At 42.8% G+C, this 12,965-nt stretch overlaps 1 protein-coding gene across 7 annotated transcripts in view; it reads right to left on the bottom strand.

Annotated features, from left to right (window-relative positions):
* Nucleotides 1-8,138, bottom strand: part of ARAP2 (ArfGAP with RhoGAP domain, ankyrin repeat and PH domain 2) — a 172,944-nt gene extending 164,806 nt beyond the window's left edge. For 3 of the 7 annotated variants that reach the window (XM_079783125.1, XM_079783131.1, XM_079783130.1), the window contains exon 1: nt 7,690-7,857. The gene's annotated coding sequence lies outside the window, so the exon portion shown is untranslated. Of the gene's footprint in view, nt 1-7,689; nt 7,858-7,892 lie in introns of those variants that run through there. The other 4 variants (XM_079783126.1, XM_079783128.1, XM_079783129.1 and 1 more) reach the window with 4 other exon arrangements.
* Nucleotides 8,139-12,965: the final 4,827 nt, after the last annotated feature.

The raw sequence follows: 12,965 nt of genomic DNA, 5'->3' as shown, positions 1-12,965 counted from the left end.
AAGCCCAGTTTCCTCAATCTGGCCATCACTCTTCACTGTGGCCGCCTCCACTTCCTGTGCTCTGACCTCCTCCGCCTCCAATTTCTCTACCTTGATCTCTACTACTTTCCACCCATCAAAACACATCCATCCTTTCATTCTCCCTCAGAATTTTATTGCTAATAATAACAGCCATATTTGTGGAGTGTTAACAAACCACCTGTGGAGGGTCTCCCATGATCCTCATAGCTGCCCTAGGCGGAGTCTCATGCAAAAAGGCACACAGTGGAGCCAGAACTCTAAGAGTCAGACTCCACCGCCTATGCTGCCTAAGACTGTACAACTTACTTAACAGTAGAGGGATACGAAGGACTTCATATTTTCTATCTCCTCTGTCTAGCTAAGTATGTACAGTCACTAAAGAAATGCTACTTCAATATAGCAGGCCTTGCAAGACCTAGTTTTTTGTTTGTTTTTATTGTTGCTGTTAATTAACCTCACCTAAGGATATTTTTCCATTGATTTTTTTAGAGAGAGTGGAAAGGAAGGGGAGAGACAGAAAGAGAGAGATATCATTGAGAGAGAGAAATCAATTGGTTGCCTCACACATGGGAGGCTGGGGATCAAGCCTGCAACTGAGGTAGTTGCCCTTGACCAGAATTGAACCTACAATCTTTTAGCCCGTGGGCTGACGCTCTATCCAATGAGCCAAACCAGCGAGGGTACAAGCCCAAATTTTATATACTTTTTCAATTTGATTGTGGGCATATATGTACATGTAAGTGGTTAAATATGGGGGCCTACATTCATTTACATTTAATTGTTTGAGATTTAAGAGCCAATGACAAATTAAGGGAGAATATCTTTGAAATTAAAGAAATGTTAATACAGAATTTAGTTTATTAAAATTTATTTTGCGTCTATGATTGCAGAAAGAACTATGCAGGACAACTTATACAGTAAGTACAACAGTATGAAGCCAAAATAAAATCTTCAAATACAGCCAAAGATTTCACTGCTCACCAGAGCAGTCAACGGTGATGGGGTGAAAAAACAAAACAAAACAACTGCTTGACTAGAGCAGAAAGTATTAAAGCACTGTTTCAAAAGGTACTTAACCATGGTTGTAAAGGTTCAACTGGAAATGTGATACAAAGGAAGTCAGGGAATGGAAGTGTTGATGGATGAATGGATAAACAAAATGTGCTACATACACAACTGAATACCATCCATCCTTAACCAGGACGGAAATTCTGCAATATGCGACCAACATGGATGAACCTTGAGGACATTATGCTAAATAAACAAAGCCGGTCTAAAAAGGACAAATACTGTTTGATTCTACTTACATGAGATATATACATTGGTCAAGTACATAGAAGTAGAAAGTAGCTGCTGTTTACCAGGGGCTGGGAGTGGAGGGGCAGGTGTTTAATGGATAGAGAGGGTCAGTTCTGCAAGATGAAAAAGTTCTGGAGATCCGTTTCACCACTGTGTAAACATGCGTAACACTACTGAACTATACACCTAAAAATAGTTCACTACTATGTGTGTTTTTACCACGATAAGGAGATAGGGAGATTGACTAGAAGATTCTGGCCAACATTTCAGCTTTCGTTCAAAAGGAACTCCCCGTACACACCTTGGCTTTTTTCTTTCCTTTGGGGGCAATTCAAGTCTCACAAGTGTGTTCCACCACATCCATGAATCTCCCCTACCTATTCCATTCCCCCTTAATTCCTCATTAACTCTACCTCATCCGCAGTACAGGGAGAGATCAAAATGCTCTGGAGTCAGGCTGCCTGAATTCCAAGCTGGCCTTCCCGCTTGTTAACCGTGCACCTTGATTACACCGTTTAACTTCCTGGGAGGTGGGTTTCCTTGTCTGTCAAATGAGGACAATATTCCTCAGATCTAACAGGATTTCTATTAGGATTAAACAAGTGAAAAATGTAGGGTACATAGAACAGTACCTGACATGAATTATAAAGTTGGCTATTATTATTATTACTTCATCTGTTGTATACAATACTGTACTTGGTCATATTCATAATAGATTATTGGACTTGGTTTGACTAGTATTCTTCTGCCTGCCTAGTAAAATTACATTTCTTTTAAATAACACTGTAAATTATTCTCCTAATAAACCTACAAAGCACCTAACACAGCAGTAAACACAGTTTTATTAATTTAGCAAAATACAGATGTGGTTAGCGTAGTGAACACGATGATCTTACTGAAGACTTTAGACTTGGGACACAGAGCACAGTGATTATCAGTGATCCCAGCTCTGCCGTGTACCAGCTGCAGGACCTTGGGAAAGTTCCTGTATTTTTCTGAGCCTCACTGTTGTCATGTGTAAGCAGTGATGACAATAGCGCCTACAACACAAGACTGTTTTGAGAATGAAATGAGTAAACATACATAAAGATCTTAGAACAGACCCTGGCTACTAACAAGCATTGCTGAGGTTTGAAATAGCCAGGCTCTGGGCAAACGCATTCATGGCTTGGATCAAAGGAAAGCGATTGTTCTACATTATGTTTTGATTATTTTATTTACCGTTACCTAAAAAATACAACTCTTTCAAAATCTAAAACTTAATACCCACTTCCACATCCGGTGAAGGCCAGAAATGGCAATTCCTTTACTTGTTAGGAGAAGCTATTAATGGCGTAAGTAGTACCTAGGTTAGAGTTTTTAGGTTTTATCTCAATAGTTACGTGGTTGATAATCTCCTTGGCTTCACGCAGCTTCTCTTTCAAGCTGTCCACCTAGATTTTAAGTTAATTGGCTAATGTTTGAGACTTGCTTTCCATTAGAGATCTTTAAAGTAGAGCCATAAATCTTGGGCAACCAGAGAAAGATTTCATCTTCCCAAGTTCCTACAAGAGCAGAAGTGGGGATAATTAAAAGTAATAATAAGTGGAAGCCTGCAACACTATGGAGGACTTCCAGCTGCGTGCCCCTAACACCTGGACAGCTCCCTCTGCCCAGTGCCAGCCCCCTCCCACCCCCTCTGCAATCTGGCCACATCCAGCAGGAAGAAGAAAAATCAGACCCCTGAGAACCCTTGATATGAACATAGGCACATATTCTTCGGGACTCTATTCCAGTGCATGCTACAATGAACAGAGCTGTAATGTTTAATTTACTCAGATCAAAACTAGCATGATCATTATACTTCCATAAAAAGATTTTAAAATATTCACTTAGAATATGTGCACTTTTCATACATACATTATATTTTCAATCTGAAAATGTAATACAAATGTGTACCCCACCATTCCTCTGAATTTGAGCTGCATTTTTAGACTAACAACCAGATGTTTCAAAATAGCCTACTGTGAACCGTTTCCTCTCTCTGCATTTATAAATAGCACCCTGACCTCTTTTCCAACTGAATTTGAGGGCTTATTCCTAGTGGTTCTGTAATTGTCAAAGCCTCTTTTTTCTTAGGAAAAGAGGATATCTCAGCAAGTGTCTCCCAACTTATTGATTCATTTATTTGTAATTATTCATTCCATAAATATTTAAGGTACACAGTTTACTCTCTCCAAGATAAATAGTGGGAAATATTTGCAGTTCAAGATAACAGCACCTATTTATCTCATTTGAGAACAGTGTGTTAAAGTGCTACAAAGAAAGTAAAGATGCAATGTCTTTTCTCAAAGAGTTTAAAACAAAAAGGGTAGATTGGACATGACTACAACCAAAGGAACACACCATGTATATGAACAGTCAGTTCCTTGCTATAGCAACAAGTACCAATACAGAAGGAGTACCAAAAATTGGAAGACTCTGCTGCACCCAAAATAGCACTTAAATAATAAGAAGAAAAATAAAATTGTGTGACCTTGACTTTCACATGGTTTACATTTTAAGTATTTTTTTTTTTTTTTTTTTTTTTTTTTGTACAGAGAGAAGTAGCACCAACATCTTTCATGAGTGCCAGGGGAACACTCAATCTCCAATCAGCTTCAAGAATATAAATGAAATATGCAGTAATTTGATCCTTGAGGATGGAGTGCTCAATGAAGGAGCTGTAGAGGATGTGAAGAAGAAATGTAGCAAAAAGGAGACAGAAGCATCTGAAGTAGAAGGAATGCCATGAAGGGGGCAATGAGGGAGAAGATGTCAGCAGGCAATAGCAAGATGAGAGTACCTGGGAGGGACCAGGACTTTAATAAAAGGTGATGCCCGAAAAGGAAGCTGGACTTGGCAATGAAGGGCCTTCAAGGGCAGGCTAAAAATTCTGAACTTCATCAAGATACTGTGAAAGCATCTTGGCAACCACTTTCACCATCACCACCCCAACAAGTTCAAGTCTCCTGGTAATCAGAGTGAAGACAATACTTCTCTTTTGCTCTTTCTTAATTATCTCTCCAACTCCAAAGGATTAAACCATTCTCTTCCTAAAGCTATGTAATATAACAATCCTTTTTGCATCCCATTTTTGTGAGAACTATGAAGGCAGATGCACTATCTTGAGTATTCCTTCCCTGAGCATTCCCTCACCTACCCATGCACCTCTGTACACAAATGGTATGATACAGAAACATAATTCTTCCTACTTCTCTAGTAGTTTTATCCCTGAAGCTGCTCAAAATGATTTCTTCAACCCAGATCAGGACTCCTTTGTTTCCTCCATGGCATGAGTAAGGAAGGAAGTTTATGCTGAGTCAAAACTGTAACAAAATTAACAGATCAAATTTCTAACTAGAAAAGATCACGTGAAGAGAGTATCATTAACTGTTAGTAAATTAAGGAAATAAGCAAGCAAAATGGTTTACCTATTATTAAATATTTAATCTGGCTAATGCTTAAAAGAAACCTAAAATAATCAACTATAGGGGTCTAGGACTTCACACAAAAAAAGATGAAGAAGAATCTCCTAGCCTCTAATCTCTCATCAATCACTGCTTGCCAAAGCTAAGAAATATCTCCAACATTAATAACAAGTTCTCCCTACCTAATTAATGTTTCACAGAGAATATTTTAAATCCCTCTGTTTAGAGTAATGAAAATACTGGATCCAATGAGTCAATAAATAAATTGGGGAGGGGGGGGAACCCTTGTTAAAATAAGGCTTTAACAGCAATGTCCATGTTAACATTTTCATAGCATCTTTCACCAAACTTTCTCCAAGTTGCAGGGACATGGGGTAGAAAGTAGCAAAAGAAGAAATACCTTCTTTGATACCATGAGGTCTATAACCCAGAATCCTAAGCAGGCTTTTATTTTTTTTAAATCTTTATTATTAAAAGTATTATATCTGTCCCCTTCTTGCCCCCATTGATCCCTTCTAGCCTACCCCCATGCCCTGCCCCAGGCCTTCACCACCCTATTGTCTCTGTCCATGGGTCATACATATATGCATACAAGTTCTTTGGTTGACCACTTCCCACCCCCACCTTCCCTCTGAGATTGGACAGTGTGTTCCATGCTTCTGCCTCAGGATCTACTTTGTTCATCAGTTTCTTTTGCTCATTAGATTCTACACATGAATGAGATCGTGTGATACTTGTCTTTCTATGACTGGTTTATTTCCCTTAGCATTAATACTCTGCAGGCTGCAGGTCCCTCCATGCTGCCTCAAAGGAGAAGAGATCCTTCTTTTTTACTGCAACATAGTATTCCATGGTGTAAATGTACTACAACTTTTCTATCCTCTCATCTACTGATGGATACTTGGGCTGTTTGCAGATCTTAGCTATTGCAAATTGTGCTGCTATGAACATAGGGGTGCATACATTCTTTCTGATTGGTGTTTTTGGGTTTCTTAGGATATATTCCTACAAGTGGGATCACTGGGTCACATGGCAGTTCCGTATTTAATTTTTCAAGGAAACTCCACACTGTTTCCCATCTAAGCAGGTTTTTAAACCTTCATAGTCTCAGAGTTTATAAGAAAATAGCAATTCATTATAAAATGAATCCTATGTTTAACCACAGTAACTAAGAGCAGTTAAGTTGAAAATTATTCACTGAATATCTGTGAGCCTCAGACTGCTAGGAAGTTTTAGTGGTAGATGATTACAAATTTGTTTTCAAATGTACCACCAGCCCAGCTGGTGTGGTTCAGTGCTTGAACATTGACCTATGTAAACCAGGAGGCCCCGGTTTGATTCCAGGTTAGGGCCCGTGCCCAGGTTGTAGACTCAATCCCCAGTAGGGGGCATTCAGGAGGCAGCTGATCAATGATTCTCTCTGATCATTGATGTTTCTCTCTCTATCTCTCTCTCTCTTCCTCTCTGAAATCAACAGAAATATATATATTTTTTAAATGTACCACCAGCTTCTCCTTTCATGGACAACATATAAAATTTAACAGGCTTACAGAAGAAGGAAAAAACACAAACACATATAGGCCCTCATACATAACTTTAAATCCTTTGATTGACCCTCCAGGTATTTTAAATAAAACTTTGAGTACTAATGACAACTCAACTCCATATAAAACACTCCTGGTGTTAAGATATATTACGTGTGTGTTTAATAGTATACAGGGGTAGGCAAAAGTAGGTTTACAGTTGTGAGTTTGGGAAACAAAGAATTCATTTTTATATTATTGTTTATTAATTCTTGTCTTAATTTCCATACAAACAACTGTAAACCTACTTCAGCCCCACCCCGTATGTTTAAAAAGGAGCCAAGGAGATATTTCCACTTTAAAGCTCTAGCCTAGTTCCATGACCCATTTTACTTTTTCTTTCTTTTTAAAACATGGTTAAACAGTGGAATGTCCTGAGAATTTTCCCTCAATATTTCTCTTGTACGTGCATGAAAGTCATCATTAAAAGTTTAAGGGTATTTTTTTTTCTCTTTTTTTTCTAAAAAAGTTAGCTTCCTTAAAAAAAAAAAAAAAAAAAGCCATAACTTCATCTTCCAATTACTTGTGGGCAACGTTCCACAAATTCTCTGGGGTGCAGAGTGCTTAAGTGCGGGAAAATCAATACTGAGCTTGTAAGTACAATACTATTATTGGTAATCACAATGACATCCGATTAAAAGTAATTTTAAAAATAGTTCCTGTTTCAGTACACTTTTTTAAACCAAAAGGAGCCTGCTTCAAGGGCAAACGTGCAGAAAATAAAATTTAAAAAGTGTTGCTATCACCATACAAACTTGCAAGAGCCTAACACACTATTCCACACACACCAGCTTCCATTTTCCTCTAATTATCAAAGGTTACAGTTCACAATATAACTTCACGAGGCTTTCCCCCGCGGCAAAACAGCAAAATAGCTCCAGATCACTGCAAGGAGGCGAGGGGAAGTGTTTAAGAAACAAACCAGGATGAACTTACTTTTCTAAATGAGATGGGCACCCATCCCGCCCCCCCCCCCCCCCAAGAGACCTGTCTCCAATAGCAGAGGAGAAAGAGCAATCTGGTCCACTCACTGCCCACAGGTCGCCCGCGCAAGGTGTACAGCGGAGGCAGGTGGCAGTCAGAGGACAGTCATTTACGTGTATTTACAGGCCTGGCGTCCCCCGTGCACAGGAGCAGGATGCGGGGGAGCTCCGAGATCAGAGCAAACTCCTTATCTCCACCGAGTAAATAACTTGGTGCCTGCAACTCGCTACAGGGCGCCTCCTTTCCGTTTATTTTCCTTCGGAGGTGGGGGGATGCGGGAAGGGTCTAGCTGTCCGGATTGTCACCCTCCCGGGCCAAAGCGCCTGAGTAAGTGGGGTTTTCGTATCACTTACCCGCTTCTGGTTTCCTTTTAGACGCCCACACGCGGGAACGAAATCAATCCAAGGGGCTGAAACCAAGAGTCCAGCACTTGGCGTTCTGGAAATTTACCCGAAAAAAAAAAAAGTACCGAAAAGCCCAGACCCAACCCGAGACGGTCCTCCCACCTCGGCCCGGTCCACGCCGCCCAGCCCACCCCGTGGCCCCCGGCACTCGCCTTGCGCGCGGGCCGCCAGGCTCGGGAGGCGAGGCGGGCGGAGCGGGGGGGGGGGGGGGGGGAGAGCCCGGGGGCCGCGCCTCTCCCCGCCGGCTCGCGAGGGTCCTCACCCGTCGGTCCCAGGCGCAGGGCCTCCTCCGGTCCCGCCGGCTGCCCGCGCGGCGTCTGCAGCCCGGACGGCGGCCACGCGGGCGGCGCTGTCACTCGCCGGCGCCGCGGCCGCCGCACCTGGAGGCGGGAGCGCGGGGAGCGCGCAGCTCCGGAAGCGCCGCGCCCGCCTCGGCGCCCGGCCCAGGTGCTCCGCTCGGCGCCGCGCCTCGGCCGCTTCCTCCCGGCCGGCGGGGGCGGGGGGCGGGGAGCCGGCGCCCCGCGCGGGGGCAGCGCGGGCTCAGCGGCGGGGGCGGCCGAGCCGGCCGTCCTGGTTCCGCAGCATAGCTGGGCGGCTGACTCAGGGCGCAGCGGCTCGGCCGCGCCTGGCACCCGCGCACCTGGCGCACCTCGGCTCCGAGCTCCCGACCCGCGGGGCCGGGGCGGCTGCGAGGGCGCGCCCCGGAGTGGAGAGCGCCAGGGCCGTCCCCGCCCGGGAGGAGGATGCCCGGGACCGCTCCCCCGCTCCTGCCAGCCAGCGGGTTTATTCCTACGCCCAGCTGGGGGGGTTGCTTGTCAGTTGGGCGGAACCTCACCGCCAGGGATGATTAGTGTGACTGTACTTTCCGGGTGGCCTCAGCGTCCCCCAAACTTGAGACTCACCGAAAGCGCTCACTTTCCCAGGCTGCTTCCAGTCAAGTTGCATTCCCTGGGCCCAGGAATCGGTTCACCACGCCCCGTGCCAAGGATGAAGCCGAGCCCATTAGGTAGGATTCTCCTGCAAGTCAGCCCTGTCGGGAAGGGGTGATTATCCCCATTTTCTAGTGAATGAGTCTGAGAACGCAGAGCAACTTGCCAGAGCAGACGGAGCATGAAAGGCTGAACGTGGTTTTCAATGTAGACTGAAGCTCTCTCCCCTGAGAAACAGAGCCTCTGAATTCTAAATTCCCCTTTCTTCACTTTTCCGCTGGAGAGGAGAGGCCACCGTGCCCCAGGCCTGCCTGCACCTGAGATGGTGAGGGCCTGGAATGACATTTCCCCTGGGAGTTGACACTGTGCTCTTGGAAGTGATCATAAGGAGGCAGCAAAAGAAAATAAAGGGATCAAAAACAAACCAAACAAAAAAATCTGTGCACCCCCAGTACCAGAGTTTCTAAAATCCACTTGTTTGCCATGAGTTCAAAGGCCAAGTCTTCATTTTTATTTATTTGTTATTATATTTATATTGACATCAGAGAGGAAGGGAGAAGGAGAGAGAGAGAGAAAGGTCACTGATGAGAGAGAATCATTGATTGGCTGCCTCCTGCACGCCCCACACTGGGGAAGGAGCCGGTAACCAGGCAGGTGCCCAGACCAGGAATCCAACAGTGACCTCCTGGTTCATAGGTGGAGGCTCAACCACGGAGCCACACTGGCTGGGCTTTATTTTTTAAAATAATCATCTCTTCACAGGCTTACCTGAATTTATCTCCCTTAAAAGATGCAGTGTCCTGATCTTTCCCCTGTGCCTGTTGATGGAAGTGGAGCCATTAGGGAAAGTGGTGAACTTATTAGGAAAATGAGATAATTGGTGAGACCCAGTGTGTGGAAGGCTTCCCAGGAGCCCAGGCCCTTGGGAGGCTCATCTTCATAAAAATTCCTGCGCACCAGAAAGCACCCTCCTGCTCCCCAGGCTCTGAAACGGCTGGCAGCTCCAGAGACACCAAGCCCCAGGTGGGGCTGATCTTTAACCAATACTTCAGAGCAAATCCTAGTTCCACCAGGGAAGTGTTCTGTGCATTTTCTAAACCTCAGGAATTCTTTTCTTTGGATTCCTGTAGAATTTTACTTATTTGGCTCTTTCCTGGCTTCATTTTAAGCCCATATTCATTTTAAGTCCATATCCTTGTTTTTGTTTTTCTGTTTTGTTTTGTTTGGGTGTGGTTTTTTCTCCCTCTCAGAGTTCTCACATGCTTTTTCATTTATTTCTATCTGTGTAAGCCCTCTTAAATCCCTTTCTGAATAAGGTGGGTTATAAATAAACAAAAACTCTTCCATCAGTTCTATGTCTCAGAATATCAAGCATTGTCTTATCAAGTTACTTCTCTTAGTAAAATTTGTAAACTAATTTGGACTTTGTGCCTCTTTGTAACAATATCTTAGTTCCTTGATTATCATTCAGTCACTTATTGTTTAAAAAATTTATTGAACACTTTTTAATAGTTTGAGAATACAGTGCTTAGTACATATAATACAACCTCTGGCTTTAGTCTTCTCTGAGGGGAAGTAAAGTTCAGAGCTGTGTGAGGCACACAGATGATTTAATAATAGATCTGGGAAGTGAAAAAAAATAAAAACAAAAAAGATCCCCATTGAATGTATACATTGGTTATAAGATGTATTCTGGTTTTAAGAACTTTAGTATGCCCAGCCCGTGTGACTCAATGTTTTGAGAGTGGAACCATGAACCAACAGGTCATGCTCAATTCCTGGGTAGAGTACATTCTTAGGTTGCAGGCTCAATCCCCAGTAGCCTGGACTGGAGGCCTGGGGTGGCCAGGGTGTATGGAAAGCTTGGCTTCCTCCATCGCTCGGGAAGCCCAAGCCTCCTTCCTACTCTCCATGGCCATAGCCATCTTGGTTGGGTTTATTTGCATATTTGCTCCTGATTGGCTGGTGGGCGTGGCTGGTGGGAGTAGCAGAGGTATGGTCAATTTGCATATTACTCTTTTATTAGATAGGATACCAGATTCTAGGCAAATATCTAACATATGTTCTATGTATACAAGAACTCTATGAGTTGGAAATTTTTTCGCAATTTTTTAAATATAGGCTTAATTGAGACTTAAAGAGGTTAAATAATAAATAGTAGATAAATTGAACATAACTAGGCTGTAAATTATTTATGTAGCAGCCTTTATAGTGGGGCATTCAGGGAACAAAATAGGAAAATTAAGAATTGAGGTATGAAAATCTGTTTACTGCCAAGGCCATTGGAGTATGTATACCCAGCAATCTTCATCTAAGCTGGATTTACCCCAAAATGCCCACTCCCATGGGCTCCTCCATTTTGAGTAAGAAGCAGGTAGAGCTCTGTCCTGGCCAGACTCGGCACCTATGCTCCTCCCACCCCTCCTACCCAGAATGCCCTGTGCTTCTGGCAGAGGCAATCTGAGAGATTGAAAATCCTCCTGCTTCTCTCCTCCTCTCCCTCCTTTTCCTCCTTCACCTTTTCCTTGCATCATGGAAGCTAACACCCACAGAGCATTTAAGAGCCAGTTGCTATTCCCAGCACTTTACTTGTAAAAGCTCATTTAATTATCTCAACAGCTCCTTGAAGAGATGATGTTATTATCCCTGTGATAAGAACTAAAGAGAGGTTGAGCAATTTACACCAATTAGGACCTTAAGGGAGAGAGGAGTCCAACAGTCTTCTAGATACATCCTCTGCTGGAGATTGCCTCTGGGGGAAAGCCCAGTGCTGGGATTGAAAGTTAATTGTGTGGGTTGTGGCATTTGGAGCAAACTCATTAATTTCTCTGAGCCTCAACTTCCTCATCTGTAAACTGGGAATAATAGTACCTATGAGAATTCAATATGATTACATATCTAAGGCCCTAGAAAAGTCAAGTCCCTTAATATATTTACTTCTCTTTTTTCCAATGATTCTTTAAGACTGGTTCAAATCCCACCTCCCACTCAAGCCTTTCTGAGTCACTGATACCCAGAATTATTTACACAACAGAATTTAAAGTAATCTCTTCATTGTTCTCAAAAGAAAACCTACTATTATTTTTGCCAAATATAAAATTTTAGGGATATAGATAAAATGGTCATGTCTACTTATTTGATTATTTACTTAATACTTAATTCATCATTTTAGATAAATATTAAAGTAAAATTATACATTAATGTATAAATACTGCCTTTTCCATTTATATTTTTTAAAGTTTTATTCAAATTATAACATGCAGCTTGACATTAATGACTTCATCATGAAAGCCACATTTTGAATCATCAGTGGGTTTTTTTCAGAGCATATTTTCTTCACATCTGTCTATATTTTTGACTATCTAACTTCCTGAATCCTTTTATGATTCTGTCACCGGGAATTTTATTACAAACCATGTTTCCACTTGCTTCATATTAAGAAGTTGTTTTTTTCTCATTCATCCTAAATATGTAAATGAGTTATCTCCACCAGTTTTTGGTTTTTTGAATGATTTTTAAAATATATTTTTATTGATTTCAGAGAGGAGTAGAAAGGGATAGAGAGAGAGAAACATCAATGATGAGAGAAAATCATTGATCAGCAGCTTTCTGCACGCCCCCTACTGGAGAATGAGCCTGCAACCTGGGCATGTACCCTGACCAGGAATTGAACGGTGACCTCCGGGTTCATAGGTCGATGCTCAACCACCGGGCTACACTGGTCAGCTGTTGAATGATTTTTAAAAGAATGCTTGCACTGTCCTGGCCAGCATGGCTTAGTGGATATGTTGTAGGCAGCAGGAATAGCACCAGGTGTCAGACCAGTGGGGTCAGACCAAACCTGGGTTCAGCAACCTCGGTACTTGAGTTCTGGAGTTCTGGCTAAGAAAATAATTTAATCAAGATTCAAACTCACTAGAGAAAATCTTTTATTATTATTATTATTATTATTTAAATATATTTTATTGATTTTTTACAGAGAGGAAGAGAGAGAGAGGGATAGAGAGTTAGAAACATCGATGATAGAGAAACATCGATCAGCTGCCTCTTGCACACCCCCTACTGTGCCCACAACCAAGGTACATGCCCTTGACCGGAATCGAACCTGGGACCTTTGAGTCCACAGGCCGATGCTCTATCCACTGAGCCAAACCGGTTTTGGCGAGAAAATCTTTTGAGCAAGTGAAGAGTAAGTACACGCGAAGAGAAATTTCAAGCTGACAGTTGGAAGAGTTGCCCTGGGGAGTGGGCTAGGATTCCTATTAAACCCTTGGCGGGGAGTTAACTGCTTGCTTC

The sequence above is a fragment of the Cnephaeus nilssonii genome (genome assembly GCF_951640355.1).
Source record: "Cnephaeus nilssonii genome assembly, chromosome: 1".
Lineage (NCBI taxonomy): Eukaryota > Metazoa > Chordata > Mammalia > Chiroptera > Vespertilionidae > Cnephaeus > Cnephaeus nilssonii.
The sequence above is the reverse complement of the archived record's forward strand: the minus strand, read 5'-3'. Positions and strand labels throughout refer to the sequence as shown.